A 12,500-nucleotide genomic window follows, 5' to 3' on the forward strand; every position below is an offset into this window, starting at 1 on the left:
TGGACAGGGGAGCTAGTCAGGCCAAAATTCAGGGAATAATAGGCCACAGTCAAATAGGCAAGACTAAATTGTGAAGTGTGGTTATTCCAACCATACAACCTGAATTGTAGAAGGAAGCAAATGGTGTTCAAATTGCAATAAGATAGGACATTTAATCCAGAACTGTTGGTACAACAGACAGGGAAATTCTCAGGGGTCTCAAAATAACCAAAGTTCTCAGCCTAATAACCAAAATACCTCCCCCAGTAACCCAAATCAAGGGGATTCTCAGTGACAATCACAGAGAGCGCAGCAGAAAGGTCCATCCTTACAGAAAGAAATAGTGACAGTGAGCAAGGATGTGTCCCCAACAGATATTACTCGAAGTAATGAAATAGTGTTTTCTCTGTAAAGGTTAATACGTGTCAGGAAGAGTTGCCTATCCATACAAGTACACACTTAGAAGGTGTACTGAGTTCCATATTGTTGGATACAGGCAGTACTGTAAGTATCATAGATAAAGGCACTTTAACAAAACATACAGGTTGTAGACTTTCCCAAATGAGAGAATCTATAGGACCATAAAGGGGATCAGCTGGAAAGCAAATAAGGGCTATAGGCAATGTCAATTTAGGATAGAAATTCTAAATAAGAAATACAGGGAAGAGTTTTTGGTGCTGGAAGAGAAATATTTTCCAGCTCAAGCTCTATTTTCCTTTCAGGCTATGCAAAGATGTGGAATTGCACTAGATTGTAGCAATGGAAGAATCACTATCAAGGAAATTGATAGAGGAAATGTTTGCTCTCTTGAAGAAGAGGAACAGTTTCAGATAAACTTGATCACTTTACCTGAGACAGCCTCGCTCCTGAAGAAGTAGACATCAACAGATAGAAATAAATTTAATGCTAACCCGGGTAGGACAGTGTGTAGAAATTCAATGATAGAAGAAATAGGAGAAGATAGACAAACTACTTTTAAAAGCCTAGAAGCCACTCAGGAGGAATTCTCAAATAGCAGGTATGAACCTGATAACTCAAGTGCACGACAAGTAGATACCTCCGAAGAACTTAGTTCTTTTCCCAACCTGGCGATCTGACACGCTAATAGATTGTAGTCATAATAATAGTAAGTACGAAAGAAGTATCTCAATGAAGGTGATGCTGTTCGTCCACCTGAAAATGACAGAGAGGTTCTGTGATACAAGATGAAAGTTCAGATGATACTGATGTCTGTTACACTGCCGATGCACAGAATGCAGAAGAGATCTGCTTAGTTAGTACTGCTGATGATAATCTTGTAAGATTTAGATTAAATAATAGCGTTAAGCTACATCCACAAGGTCTGACAAGGTTTGTCTTAGAATTGTAACAGATAAAAAACCTAGGTGATACAGATGTGTTATTAGTTAATGAAGACTTACCAGACTTTTGTGAAGGATGAAAATTCCCTAGTAAGGCTTAATAGTGGACATTGCATGACTTATGTGTAATTATTCTGACAAGAGACTAGAGTGCATGCAGGCATAGAGATTCTGTAAAGAATTGTGATTACTAACCCTTTACTAACCATAAGTGAAAAAGCATTTGTCTCTGTAGATGACACAAGAGTTAAATTAGAAGGGGAAGTAAATAATACAGATTTTCCTCAATGTAGGGACAGGTTAATACAGATATTAGAGAAATATAGGAATGTTGTAGCGGTAACAGGAAATAAGTTAGGAAGGACAGATGTCCTGCAGCACAAAATAGTCATAGAAGATGGTGCTGGGCCTTTTTATATACCTATTCTAAACTTCAATAAGTCAAAAAGAAAACCCATTGTAGACGAGATGGTTGAAGAGATGAAGGAAGATGGAGTCGTAATGCCTTCTAAGTCACTTTATAATTCACCTTTACTGCTAGTTCAAAGAAAGACGGTATGGAGGATGGTGGTGATTACCGTGAAATTGAATTCCCACACAGTCCCTGATCGAATGCAATACCAGTCATTAATGATGGTAGCTCAATTAGGAGGTGCAAGGCTTTTTCTAGCCTCGATCTACTAAGTGGATATTGGCAAAGTTCCTCTCGATGATCAAGCATCTCACGGCATTCAGTACTCACAAAGAACATTTGCAATTCAATTAATGCCGTTTGGTCTTACTTCAGCTCCTTTAACGTTTGTACGTTTAATGCTGCAAATCTTAGAGAGATGTTGAAGACGCGGTTTATCTTGATGATGTAATAATTGCTAGTAAGGATGTAGAGAGTCATTTCAAGACAATAGAATTAGTACTAGATAGGCTCAAGAGCCGGTTTAAAGGTAAAATTAAGAAATGTCAGTTTCTGAAGAAATCTCTAGAATATCTGGACATTATCAGTGAACATGGCTTGAAAATGCAGAAGGAAGAATTAAGGCTTCTTGTAGACTATCAGCCCCAAAGAAATTTGAAGGCACTAAGAAGATTCCTAGGTATGATAGGATATTATCGACCTTTCATAAAGGGATTTGCTACCATAGCAAACCATTAACTGAGTTAACTAGGAAGATGCTAACTATGGTGGAAGATGAACAGGAAGCAGCGTTCAAAGCACTAAAGGATATGTTGATAACAGATCTATCTGTTTATCCAAACTTCGAGAAGGAGGAACTCTGTAGCCTGTGATGCTTCAAGTACAGGACTGAAGGTGCCATCTTGATGCAAAAGGATAAAACAAGGATGAGGACTGTATGCCCACTATGCCAGTAGAGAGTTTTGAATGCAGCTGAAAATTACAGTACAACAGAAGGGAATGTTTAGCATTAGTCTGGGGATTACAGAAATTTAGGCACATTTTGCTAGGACATAAAATTAATGTTCTTACAGATCATAAACCCATTTGTGATCTTTTCAGAAAAAGGGCTTTTACAATAATATGAAGTTCAATAGATGGTTACGTTAGCGTGTGGAATTTTGCCCAGAAGTTAGATATCTACCTGGTAGATATAACACATTAGCTGACGCCTTGTCTAGATCACAAGAAGAGAATGAGAAACAAATTACCACTCATAATTTCGCCTTCAGTTGTCAAATCACAGACTTAGATTTAGACAAAGTTCGTCAGGAACAACAAAGGATTCTAGAATAAGGAAGTAATTGGTAACCTCTTGCAAGGTGAAAAAATTCAGGTTCCAATTAATGATGGGTTATTGTACAAGACTTCCAGACAGACAAATGCTTGTTCATTTGTACATTCCTAATACACTAATACAAGACGTTTAGAACTAACATTCATACAAGTTATCAGGACAATCTAGATTAAGAAAACATGTAGAACAATCACTAGAAACTATTTTGGCCTCGATGTAGTGAAGATGCTACTCGATTTGTTCAAGAATTGTACCCTATGTAATATACATAAGAGAGGGAATATCGCGTCAAGGCTCCTCTGGAAATGTATCCTTCAGAATTAAATCCTTTTCAGAAGTAGTCACAATGGTTCTTAGGTCCATTCGAACACCATCAGAGGAAATAAACAGATTTTAAAAGTTTTCATTGACTATTTGACCAGATATGTAGAAATTGTTCAACTAGAAACAGAGAAGCATCAACGGTGCTTGAAACCTTTAAGTCTAGAGTCATAACCAGACATTCATGTCCTCAAGAAGTTTTGCCCTCAGACAATGCTGCTAAATTTACTAGTGACATTCTAAAGAAACTGTGTGACTTTTATGAGATACAGAAATGTCAAATAACAGAACATAAGCCAAGCAGTAGAAAGAACAAATCGCAAGATAAAGGATGTTCTGAAAACATTGGTAACACCAAGCACTGAAGACTAGGGACTTGACTCTCAGACATACAATTTACTCTAAACAACACCAGTAAATGAATCAATGGAGAAACTCCTCATTTCCTGTTAATATGGCTACCAAAAGAGAAATGCCAAATTCACTTTTGGATGATGCTGCTACACCACCCAGGCGTACGTACAACTTCGAGGACTATATTGCTTGGAAGACAAGACATATGTACAGAAACCGTTAAAGTCTGGGGCTAGATTGAGTTACATAAAAAATCTAGTAAGTATTACAATAACAGATCCACCATACCTTCGTTAAAGGTAGGACAACAAGTTTATGTACTCAATCATGTTCTTGAAGGACCTAATACTAAAGTAAACCCAAAATTTCGAGGTCCATATAGAGTTTTAGAAGTTTTGAAGTTGAATAAATTCAAGTTAGTGCATGAGATTACCTTGAAAGAATCCATTTGTACATTGAACCACATTAAAGTAGTTCATTCAGAACCTTGGTCGTCTACCCAGTTGAAAGATTTGTCCAATAAAGATAAGATAGATAATAAAATAGAATCTTCAATGACTAAGGTATAATTTGAGAAGAAGGTAATAGCAGTGCAATGGTAAACAAATGTAGTTGATAAGATTTTTACTGCTTAATAACATTATTTCAGCAAATGGATTGTATGGTGGTTGGCAGTGGAGTCAAATTGTGAACTCCTCGTACAACTAAGGAAGGAGCCATCATCCAAAAGACATGGCAGGTAAGAATGATACAGGACCTAGCCATTGTTAAGATAAAGACAGGCCATTATTGATCCAGAAGAGCAGTTAGTCCAGCTGAGCAATCAGATATAGGCAGGGATTACACAGTGCAAGATAGAAATTTGGCCGACATGCTCTCCAAGTTGCAGAGGGATCGGTGGTGTTATGCCAAGGAAAGTAGTAAAGCGATCACTCATACCCTTTATAGGCGTCGCTTTGCACAATCTCTTTAATTGGCGACCGATGGTAATGTTGAAGGCTAAAGGAAAGAGTGGCTGTGAAAATTGGGCTTCTGAGCAGGGCACTGTATAATAAAGTAATGGAAATGTCAATCAATATCAGAAAATGATCACAGTGCTGAAAGAATTTATTGAATAGTGCCCTCCATAATGTTTCATCAGAAATTGCTAGAATCCATCAAACAGAAATGATGGAGCAACTGCTCATAGAAACAAGTAATTTCCTTCTGGAATACGAGAATTACTCAATGCAATCATGATGGCAGGTAAAACCCTGCTGTCGCCTTTCCTGATAACCCCTAGTGAAATTAGGCCATTATTCAGAAATGTATTTGTGAACAATCACTTGAAGCCACTAGTAGAAAATATAGTGGACTATTATGGCATGATCACAGTGAAAGTAGTTGTTAATCAGATCATACTAGTAATCCCTTTCAACAATCCAGACATCAACTCATTGATGTCAGTCTATCCATTCCCAATGATAGTAGATAATAAGTCCATTGTACTAGAAGGAACAGTTCGACACTTGCCTTGCAGCATGATTCTTTCCTGACCGAAATTCCCGAACATGAGTTCAGGGAATGTGTCATGCTTAATGATGGTGTATATGTTTGTAACATTGTGAATTTCTATGAACCCTTGAATGCTCTTCATCGCCTAGATGATCTTGTAAACAACAAGAATAGTAAGAACCATTGTAAATATCTACCGTTTACAGAAACTTTCAAGGCTCAAATCATTGATGATGAAATTTTTGTGTTCTCAGCAAACAGATTGAACGCTAAAGATTGACTGTAAGTCAAACAAAACAAGTAGTTTCATTAACAATACTCATTTTTCATCTGCTTGTGAATTGGTCATTCCATGTTTGTATTACAAACCTACAGTCTTCACGACATACAGTTTGAATTTCAGTAAAAGTGTACATCGGTTGCAGTTGTGTGAATTTCAGCTTTCAGAACTGGAATTGGAGACATTCTGAAAGCTAGAAAGAAATTCATACTTTCTTTCATACATATAAGACCGAGATTTCTCCTATCATGTCATTCATAAATGTAATTCTTTTGGTACTGTTGCTTTATTTCCTTTATAATTGTCAAATTAATAATGAATAAACTTACCATAATCAGGACATGATGGACAGAATCCTTCCTTGAGGTGATAAGCGTTTCATTGACTTGCCACTTGAACATTTGATGATTGATTTTTTATTATACAATTTATGATTTTTTAATAACAATCAGATATGTTCTTCATGTGTGAATTTTTACCAAGTTATCATGATTGATAACCAGGGAGTAATAGGCATTTGATATATTTACTTTGCCATAATTTTCTGCATTTAGTTTGAGTATTTGATATATAAGTTCATGCTTGTCTTGTTTGCATTTATTGCTTGTTAATAGAAATTATTGAAATTGAAGTAATTGACTATTCAAATTCGCATTACATTATTATTGCTAGGTTTACCTTAGTTGGTTGGCTAAGAGTTAATTTTTATAGTGGTTTTGTATACTGTTGAGTTGATTATCTACTTGCATTGTAGTCAATTCAGGTAGGTGGCCGAGTGATGTTATGCAGTGAATAAGTATGAGATTCACTGATCGGGATTATGAGAGAGAGAGAGAGAGAGAGAGAGAGAGAGAGAGAGAGAGAGAGAGAGGGCAGTGTTGATAGTTTAAATGATGAGCCATGAGACCAAGTATATTGAAGTGTAACCACAACAAACCTCCAAGATGTGGGGAAAGGAAGGAGGAATAGAAGAAGGTTATGAAGCGAAAGGTCAGCAAAATTGACCTGATTTGTCCTTGCAAGTGGGAGTTAAAATTGAACCATTAAGTAAAGCAGACGTCCTCAAGGAGGCGGAGTTTTGTTCAACATGAGTCCAGAGTTCATTCTGATCAATTTTAGAAGTTAACTTGAAACCCATTTGGGTAGGGTCTGTGTCACTCTCTCCTCTCTGACATCAAGTAAATTTCTAAGTCCAGAGTGGCTGGCCGTGTGAAATAGTTTAGTGTTAAGAATAAATATGAAAAACAGTGCCCGGCGAAATACTTAACCCCCTCCTGAAAAGTAGAGAGCATTAATAGACAATTTCAACCTAACTTACCGAGTCCCCTGCGTTACTATCAAGTGAAAGTCAACAGACAGAAACAGAGTCATTCATATGTGGTGCAACGCAATAACAATTAAAAAGTGCACCGCATAACATATATATATATATATATATATATATATATATATATATATATATATATATATATATATATATATATATATATCATGGAATTTCTTTGGAAATGTTTTTCTCATCAAAAATTAAATGCGGTGCCACGAGGACCCAGTTCGTAGCAGCCGTGTTTAAGCAGGAGTCCTTCAACTAGCCCACCGGCCCGCGCCGCGCTAGGGCACGTCTCTCATAGTATCTTAAATCAAACCTAGAATTAAAATGAATTAGTATCAATTTGGTTCCAATTTTAAGAAGTTTTAGGGTATTCTTATTATTATTATTATTAAATGTAGGGACAAATAAGACAGAAAGATACAAAACAAGCAAAGGAAGACGTCAAGAGCGGTAAATTGTCCACGACGCCTTTTATGATATTACAGCATCTGTGTTCTTACTACTTTTCAGTTTCGCCTTGGTCTTCTTACGCTAGACTTCCGAATGTAAGTAATGGATCTTTTACGGAAGTTTAGGCTCGTGTGAGTTTTCAGGCTCTGACATTGGGTCGCCTCAACATGAAATTATATTTGTCATATTTCCGGGCAGAGGAAAAGCTGGAGATGAAAGAAGTTTTCTAGCAATGGTTTTCAACTGTCTGAGGTAAGTTTTGAAGAAAACAACATTGCCTTTATCAGTTGCATTTCTGTCCTTTGATGTTCACAATGGTTATTCATTTTGCTTGCACAGTTAATAATGCCAATCCCCGATTGTGCTTTAATTATTCACATTTTTAGCTAAAACGACTGTGATTGTAATTCCAGTTTGGAAAAAATATAACAGTAAGCTCCCACTTAATAAGATGCTTAACTACACGTTTATCATAAATTTAAACCAGAATACTTTATTTAGCCTTTTCAAAACATGACTTTTTGGAAACTTTGCCACGTTATCTTAGAAGAACATCACCAATAAGTCTAACAGTCATGTAATTTTCTTTTTTGTTTTGCTTTTATCTGCTTCTAACTAGAAATAGTTTTGATAGATTGAATATTCCTGTTAAATAAATATTAGGTTATTTTTATACGAACATTAGTCGTCGCAGCTTCCACGGTCACTGACCACAACCAGAGTGAAATGTGATACATTAGAACGGAATGATCCGCAAGTAATCTAAATGAACGAACCCCGTGAAAAAATCAATGACAGAAGTCTAACAAATATCATATCAGTAAGGAATAATGCTGCCAGCATGGAAGCGTACCGTCATAATTCCGTTTAATTAAGGGAGTCCTGTCGCAGTGAATATTTGGACGATCATGATTGCTGAATTTCATTAAGTAGGTCTTTCCCCACGAGCAGAGATGGGGATGGGGAGGCTCCGTTTTAATAATTGACTCTTGTTATTCCAGCTAACTCTCTTGCATCTGAACAGGCGAATATTTCCCATCTGTCTTCTTGTTCCCACCGAATAAGCTCTATGAGTGAGTTCTTCAGGATTTGACGAAGTGCAATAAGTATATTATTGAGAATGGTGGTAATTTTAATGCGATGAAATAGCTGTAATAACTGTCGTTCACAATGTTAATAAAGTCAAGATTACTTATGTGCTCCTTGTTAGCAAATTACTTAAAAAAAGATATAAAGATAAAAAAAATGATCATTCATTGCAGTTCTCTCTGAGGTAATAGAAAAGTTTGGATGTTTATATTGCAAGAGCAAGTTAATTAAGGAAGAACTAATAACTTTGTTTTACTCTGACATTGGGTCGCCTCAACTTTGCGGTTATATTTGTCATATTTCGGGCGAGGAAAACCTGGAGATGAAGAAAGTTTTCTAGCAATGGTTTTCAACTGTGTCTGAGAGTAAGTTTTGAAGAAAACAACATTGCCATTATCAGTTGCATTTCCTGTCCTTTGATGTTCACAATGATTATTCATTTGCTGCACAGTTATTAATGCCAATCCCCGATTATTGCTTTAATTATTCACATTTTTAGTTCACGAGATTTGGGTCTGCAATTTCCCATGAAGCTAAAACGACTGTGATTGTAATTCCAGTTTGGAAAAAATATAACCGTAATCTCCCACTTAATATGATGCTTAACTACAAAGTTTATCATAAATTTAAACCTGAATACTTTATTTAGCCTTTTTAAAACATGGTTTTCGGAAACTTTGCCATGTTATCTTAGAAGAAAATCACGAATAAGTCTAAGAGTCATGTAATTTTCTTTTTTGTTTTGTTTTTATCTGCTTCTAACTAGGATAGTTTTGATAGATTGAATATTTTTGTTAAATAAATATTAGGTTAATTTTACACTAGAAATTAAAGAGCAAAAAAGATATATGATGTTTTTAATTTCATTCAACAATTTACAATTTACTTTCTTTCTTGCTGCATACGTAGTTCTGTCAAATTTTATTCCAAATTTTTCCCTGATCCATGATCGATTGCTGATATATTGTTAGTCGTGTAGCTTCACGGTCTGTCCACAGAGTGAAATGTGGAACATTAGAACGGAATGATTCATAAGTAACCTAAATGAATGCACCCCATGAAAAAATCAATGACAGAGTCTAACAAACATCATATCAGTAAGGAATAATGCTGCCAGCAAATGACGTACCGTCACATAATTCCACGATTGATCGTTTTAATTAAGGAAGTCCTGTCGCAGTGAATATTTAGGACGAATCCTTAGTTACTGAATTTCATTAAGTAGGCCTTTTCCTACGAGCAGAGATGGTGAGGGGGAATGATCTGTTTTAATAACTGACTCCTGCACCTGAATAGGCGAATATTTCCCATCTGTCTTTTACTTGTTCCCTCCGAATATGCTCTATGAGTGAGTTCTTCAGGATCTGACGAAGTGCAATAAGTATATTATTGAGAATGGAGGTAATTTTAACGCGATGAAATAGCTGTAATAATTGTGGTTCAAAATGTTAATAAAGTCAAGATTACTTATGTGCTACTTGTTAGCAAATTACTTAAAAAAAGATATAAAGATAAAAAAAATGATCATTCATTGCAGTTCTCTGAGGTAATAAGAAAGTTTGGATGTTTATGTGCAAGAGCAAGTTAATTAAGGGAAGAACTAATAACTTTGTTTTACTTTGATTTTGTGGAGGACGTAAAAATTGTAATTAGTAAGTATAACAGAAAGACCACCCGGCTAAAGTTATCTCTCTCTCTCTCTCTCTCTCTCTCTCTCTCTCTCTCTCTCTCTCTCTCTCTCTCTCTCTCTCTCTCTCATGTAATTGCATGAAGCCGCAACATAACGTACAGAATCCCTTTAGGTTTTGCTAAAACCGTTACTTGAAATATAAAAAAAACTTAAATATGAAATATTTTACATAAATGCAAAAGTCGTCATATGTTTGAATTAGGCTTCATTTCTTTATGGGAATACCCGCAAAAGAAATGATTGGTATAACAAGCAATCTTTTAGTAAATTGTATTCATTCTATATTTTGTCTAATATATGAATGTCAATATAAATTCAAAACATTCCATATTTCTATCAGGTATCTCTAACAGCCAGTCAGCTTCTTTTACAAGAGTCCCTCTTATTTAGATATATTTGCTAAAAAATCAAGACACCTGAAATTTCCAGCATCTGTTACAGTGAAGTACTGCAGGATACTGTATCTTGTGAAGCTAAAATGAACGTGTGGTGGCTCCCTCGAGGTTTGACTTTTTCCGCAGGGTATAAATTGGTGGACCTGCTAAATTAAAGGGACGGCTCATACGCGTATGTTACTCGACTTGTTTGCTAGATGTAAGGTGCTTGAGAAGGAAAATGTCGTGTTTCTAGAAAGGTATCTAAAGGGAGAAGTAAGATATCATTTACATTTAAATAGAATATGAAGTGAAGAAACAGAGGTTGAAAGTATATGGAATATCAATCTCGTTCGTAGACGGGCATTAATTGATGATATTTTATTTGCAGGAGAATTAATATTTAAATTTATTATATTTCTAAATGGTATTGTGTCTAATGTAGTGATGTGTAAATATCTATTATAGCACACATTCAATCAAAACATTCAAATGAATAACAACTTTTGATAAAATGCGATTGGTATGAAGTGCTATGTTGCTAATGTGGAAGCAAATTATTGTAAGAAAAATGACCTGACAGGTTTTGGGTGAAAATGGGAAAGATTCGAATCTACCCTACAATCCCCTTCAACAGGAATTGGTTTCAAGATGCTATTAAATATGGTCCTCTATTATAGAGAAACATTAGAAGTTGAAACCATTTGGCAGCTAAGTCTGATGGTTATTTTTTCTTGAACATCCAAACTTTCTTATTAGCAAGGGAGAAAACTACACAAGATTACATCAGCTTCTAAGCCGTGTAAGCTTTGTTACACAGATTCCTCAGCGTGGCTGCATGTAAAATAAGAATTAGGGTTTATTAAATTCCCTCCAGTTTTATTAATTTTTCCCTCTTTGATTTTAAAGAAATATTGGTTGTGTGTTTTCGGCTTTCTTTACAATTGTGTCGTTTCAAAATTTTGCGCAAATACTCGCACGTAGGGGTTACTATACAACAGAGGGAGATGGAGAGAATTCAACATCTGAGTTCCAATGAATAGCTCATTGTTGTAATAATAATAATAATAATAATAATAATAATAATAATAATAATAATAATAATAACAATAATAATAATAAATAATAATAATAATAATAATAATATTATTATTATTATTATTTTTTATTATTCTTATTATTACGCTTAATTTCATTTCACAAGCATCTTCCAGCTAAAAGCCATTTGCGCAATTGGTAAATTGCTTATGTACTTTACGCCTTGCTACAATTGCAATAAAATGCTCAGGCCTGAAGGCTGGTGTGTACGCTGAATTTCTATTTGAGAACCATGTTCGGTTATGATCCTGTTAGTGTCATGATTTTTCACATTTCCATAGAGAGCTGGTTGGTTTAGATGATGGTGTCTCATATTCACCACAATTATGATGTTGTGTTTGTTGAATGAGGAGAATAAAAAATTTTCGTCAACTGAAAAACACTATTAATTAAGATTCAAGTAGCCATCTCTGTTGAATTGTTAATGTGATATATGAACTTGTAGTTCCAACGAAACGAAGGTTACTAAATTCTTATGTCATTGACCAGAGGAGATAAATGCTTCACTGACTACATTCACCTACTCATCTTAAAGATATGCGAATAACTAGTAACTATATGGGTTCTAATTTAACACACTCCCAGTGAACATGCAGATCTAACAAATAAAGTACTAGATACAATAGATGGTTATTAACTTGACCGCTAATTTACTTGGTAAGTCAAGCATATGATAGGAAAGATTCAAGATCTGTTTTTATTTTTAGCAGTTAAATGACTGTGGTACCTTATACGGACAATGCATTTTATCGTCTTCTTTGCCCATCCTGATCAGTCGTTAGTGTCCCTAAATCGATTTGGGCCATACCTTATCTGAATAAATATCTAGAGGTAGCTGCCCAAGGCATCCTGAGCAAAGGGACGACCTTTACAGACTACATACATATATCAGTCGTCCATCTATTGAAAATAAATGAAAGAAAAAAAAA

The sequence above is a fragment of the Macrobrachium rosenbergii genome, chromosome 41 (genome assembly GCF_040412425.1).
Source record: "Macrobrachium rosenbergii isolate ZJJX-2024 chromosome 41, ASM4041242v1, whole genome shotgun sequence".
NCBI lineage: Eukaryota > Metazoa > Arthropoda > Malacostraca > Decapoda > Palaemonidae > Macrobrachium > Macrobrachium rosenbergii.